This window comes from Vombatus ursinus, unplaced genomic scaffold (genome assembly GCF_900497805.2).
Source record: "Vombatus ursinus unplaced genomic scaffold, bare-nosed wombat genome assembly UNPS02014821.1, whole genome shotgun sequence".
Lineage (NCBI taxonomy): Eukaryota > Metazoa > Chordata > Mammalia > Diprotodontia > Vombatidae > Vombatus > Vombatus ursinus.
The window spans coordinates 28,273,109-28,277,887 of record NW_020954599.1 but is presented as its reverse complement, the minus strand read 5'-3'; the positions used below and the strand labels follow the sequence as shown (position 1 = coordinate 28,277,887).

The 4,779-nt window shown below is 40.5% G+C and overlaps 1 pseudogene; it reads left to right on the top strand.

Annotated features, from left to right (window-relative positions):
• Window positions 1-1,957: 1,957 nt before the first annotated feature.
• Window positions 1,958-4,270, top strand: LOC114024402 (annotated as a pseudogene).
• Window positions 4,271-4,779: the final 509 nt, after the last annotated feature.

Genomic DNA, 4,779 nt, shown 5'->3' with positions numbered 1-4,779 from the left:
AATGCCAACATTGTACAACTCTAGAATCAAAGAAGGGTTAAACAGACCTCACTGGGGAGCATGTCATGCTATTTATTCTTCAGGCCAGTAGTCAGCTGGGTAAAATACATAATGCCTAGCCTCACTTCAACCAGCCTTTGTTTGTTGATGATGACATTTTATGTGACCTAATAAGAGGGAAGTAGGACATTGCACACCACAGAATGGAAATAGCATCAACTTGCGTCAAGGCTGAGCATGGCTCCTCTTTCAAGTCTTCCTCCTTGCAAAGTACCAAGGAAGCTGAGGTACATTGAATTCAGCTATTTATTTTCTCCTTTTATTCATCACTGTGGGTCACAGAAGAGGAGGGATGAGTGGATCAATAGGTTATCTCCCTTCTCCCACTACATCAAAGTTCCTTCTAAGAGGGGATAGATAATTTAGTTAAGCTCTGCATTTCCTAAACTCTTTTGATCAATAGTTCATTATCTGTTACTTTTGCCAATAAGTAAAACTTTTAGGACGCTTGCCGTAATTAAATGAAAAACTGATATTTGCATAAATGTTACAGTGGTTTTGAGATTCAAAAAGCAATTTTATTAGATACCTAATCACATTGTCAACTTTTCTCTTTGGAATATGTAATTTTAAGCACTTATTTGAGAGGATATAACTGGTAAATGAGTCATTCTCTTTTTTATTTCCTTCAGTATTTAAATTATTTAAGAGATTTCCTGGTCTCTTAGAACCATTGTGTTTTCTGTCAGGTATGAGGATGAGAAGATGAGTGTAGTGGAGGGGATAGGGAGTTAGTCCTAGACTCAGTAATACTTGTATTCAAATCTTGCCTCTGAAATATGCTAGCTGTATCATCAAAGGGAAGTCGCTTAAACTCTTTGATCTCCATTCAAGTCTCTGTGTTTTATTTATTAAGTAGATGTGTTATGATCTATCCCACCTATTCAAGTATGGATCCTTGACTTGGCATTTCAGAAAAATCAAAATTCCAGGTAACTCAATAGTCACTGGAAGGAAATATGATAACTATAGATTGGCTTAAAAAAATTATCAACAGTATTTTGCCAAAAAAATAAGAGTAGTATCAAAAAAAAAAAAAGCTAGTAATGTTGTGGTCCGCCGGGGATGTGAGCTCTTTTTATGGTACCCTAGGGAGAGCACATTGTTGCGTCATTGGGTCTAGTCCCTGTACTACTTCTGTAGGTAATGACCGTGCCTATGAATTAAATATACTGAGAGCTCCATTTTTTCAGGTGGTGCCATGCCGGGGACACAGCTAGGCTTGGACTTGTAGGGGTGAAGCAGACCAAAATACTTCATGTTTCGTCATCCCTGTCGATGTTGTTTCCTAACTCCATCCAGCTTCATAGAAAATGTTGATACCTAAACTTTCTCTGCATGTGGGTTTGAGGATTTTTAAGACCAATTGAGGTTCACCTATGAATGGATTCATTCAAAAGGGATTTTCTTAAAACAAAAGGCGTTGCTCCAGACCTCCTCCTGTATAATCAGAGATGTGTTCATATCATCTTCGGGAGAAAGATCTGGCAATCAAATCATATGTTTACTTTGCGATACTCCAGACGGATTACGGCGGTTCAGTAGTGGCAAAAACCTGAAAAGTAAGGGGCTATTCATCAGTTGAGGAGTAGTTGAGTAAGCTGTCGTTTGTGAATTTGATGGACTCCTCTAGCACTACAAGAAATGAAGAGATGTATGATTTCCAAAAGACCTGGAGAAAGAAATGCGAACTTAGTGTGTTACGCAACGCCGCGGAACTCCGTGCCCTCCCCAGTGTCAGCCATTCCCGCTGCTGTCACTGATTCCTCTGACTCACTCGCCAGCAATCCCCTTTGCTCTGGTGCCTGATCTCCTTACCTAAGACCCACGCCAATAGATCTGTGCCTCTCTCCCCCGCCCCCTTCCCACTCCTGCCGGTGATTCGGCTACATCGGACATGAGCGGGGATCAGCTGCACAACCCCTCCCTGATCCATGCGGATTCCCCAGTGAATTTTTATCACAAACGCAAAGATCCAGTGAATGATTATCACAAACGCAAAGATGAACACAAAGATCGAGAATACCAGCCGAAAAAGAACAAGACGTACGAGGAAAAAGACCAGGAGAAGTCTAAATACAGTAATAGTGAGTGCAAAGATTCCTCAGAGAAGAAACACAGAGAAAAGCAGAAAACCAGACACAAAGCAGCTCAGAGAAATACACAGACAAACACAAGGATAAACGAAAGGAAGAAAAGGGGAAAACCATCTGGAGATGCGAAAATAAAGGAGAAAGAAAATGATCTCTTTAGTCCACCTGGTATTAAAGATGAACCAGATGATGGTGGTTATTTTGCTTCACCTAAAAAAGATATCAAGCCTTTAAAGAGACCTCGAAGGTATGATGATGCTGATTATAAACCCAAGAAAATAAAAACAGAAGATATCAAGAACTTAAAGAAGCAGAAAGCAGAGGAAGGGGAGAACAACAAAGCAAAAAAAATCGAGAAAAAAGATAAGAAACTTCTTGAACCAGATAGTATGTGGAAGAAGCTGAAGAAAGAGAAGCAGCAAAAATGGAAATGGTGGAAAGAAAAGCGCTATCCTGAAGGCATCAAGTGGAAATTCCTAGAACATCGAGGCCCTGTGTTTGCACCACCTTACCAGCCTCTGCCTAAAAAAGTCAAGTTCTACTACAATGGGAAAGTCATGAAGCTGAGTCCCAAAGCAGAAGAAGTGGCTACATTCTTTGCAAAAATGCTTAACCATGAACACACTACTAAGGATATCTTTAGGGAAAATTTCTTCAAGGACTGGAGAAAGGAAATGACAAGTAAAGAGAGAAATAATATCACCTGTCTTAGCAAATGTGACTTCAACCAGATAAGTCAGTATTTCAAAGCACAGTCAGAAGCAAGGAAGCAAATGAGCAAAGCAGAGAAACTGAAAATCAAAGTGGCAAATGAAAGGCTATTAAAAGAATATGGTTTCTGTGTGATGGACAATCACAATGAGAGAATTGCCAACTTCAAGATTGAACCTCCAGGTCTTTTCCAGGGCCGTGGCAACCATCCCAAGATGGGAATGTTGAAAAGACGGATTATGCCTGAAGATATAATTATCAACTGTAGCAAAGATGCTAAGGTTCCTCCTCCTCCCCCTGGACATAAATGGAAAGAAGTTAGACATGATAACAAGGTTACCTGGCTAGTGTCCTGGACAGAGAATATCCAAGGATCCTCCAAGTACATTATGCTGAACCCCAGCTCACGAATCAAGGGGGAGAAGGATTGGCAGAAGTATGAGACAGCCCGCAGATTGAAAAATTGTGTAGACAAGATCCGGAAACAATACCGAGAAGATTGGAAGTCCAAGGAAATGAAAGTCCGACAGAGGGCTGTAGCACTATACTTCATTGACAAGCTTGCACTAAGATCAGGAAATGAGAAGGAAGAAGGGGAGACAGCTGATACTGTGGGCTGCTGTTCCCTTAGAATAGAGCATATTAACTTGCATCCTGAGATGGATGGACAAGAATATGTAGTTGAGTTTGATTTCCTAGGGAAGGATTCTATCCGATACTACAACAAGGTCCCTGTTGAGAAGAGAGTTTTTGAAAACCTTCAGCTTTTTATGGAGAACAAGCAGCCTGAGGATAATCTTTTTGACAGACTTACTACCAATGCCCTCAACAAACACCTTCGAGATCTCATGGAGGGCTTGACAGCCAAAGTCTTCCGTACATACAATGCCTCTGTCACGCTACAGCAGCAGCTAAAGGAGTTCACTACCCTGGATGAAAATATCGAAGCAAAGATCCTTTCTTATAACTGTGCCAACAGAGCTGTAGCAATTCTGTGTAACCATCAGAGGGCTCCACGAAAGACTTTTGAGGAGTCCATGCTGAACCTGCAGACCAAGATTGATGCCAAAAAGAACCAGCTGGCTGATGCCCAAAGAGATCTGAAAAGGGCCAGAGCTAAGGCCAAAGTCCGAAAGGATGTCAGTTCTAAAGAGGTGGTAGAGACTAAGAGGCAAGCTGTGCAGACGCTGAAGGAGCAGTTGATGAAACTGAAGGTTCAAGCCACAGACAGAGAGAAGAACAAACAGATTGACTTGGGAACCTCCAAACTCAACTATTTAGATCCCAGGATCTCAGTTGCTTGGTGTAAGAAGTGGGGGATACCGATTGAGAAAATCTATAACAAAACCCAGCGAGAGAAGTTTGCCTGGGCCATTGATATGGCAAATAAAGACTATGAATTTTAACTGTTTTTACAGGGTGAAGTTTTATGGGGAGGAAACAGGTTTGAGGAATATTAAGGAACTGTGAAACTTACTTGCCCTTATACTTGGGGACATTAGGGGAGAGGGACAGCAAGTGAGTAAGGAAGCATTAACAAGCCAACATCTTTGAGAAGAGAAAAACCTGGAAATACTCTGAGAGCTGGGGCAGTTGTCCTATGAGCAACTTAAAATATCAAATATCAAAATTCTGGCTGTATGATTTTTTTTTGAATTTTTGTTTTGTTTTGTTTTATTTAAGAGGGTGAGTGGATGGGAATTTTTCAGTCTTCTGTCAGACAAACTCACTATTTCACCAAAGAGTTTAGGTTCTTTAACTACTGTATACAAAGTCTGATTATATTGGGGTGTTTTTACAGTTAAGTATTTACAATAACTTCTATATTATAATAGAAAATGAACTCCTAACTCTCCCTCTTCCTGTTCCTCCTATCCCATTTCAGTAATTTAAAATGAAATAAAACAGAAATTCA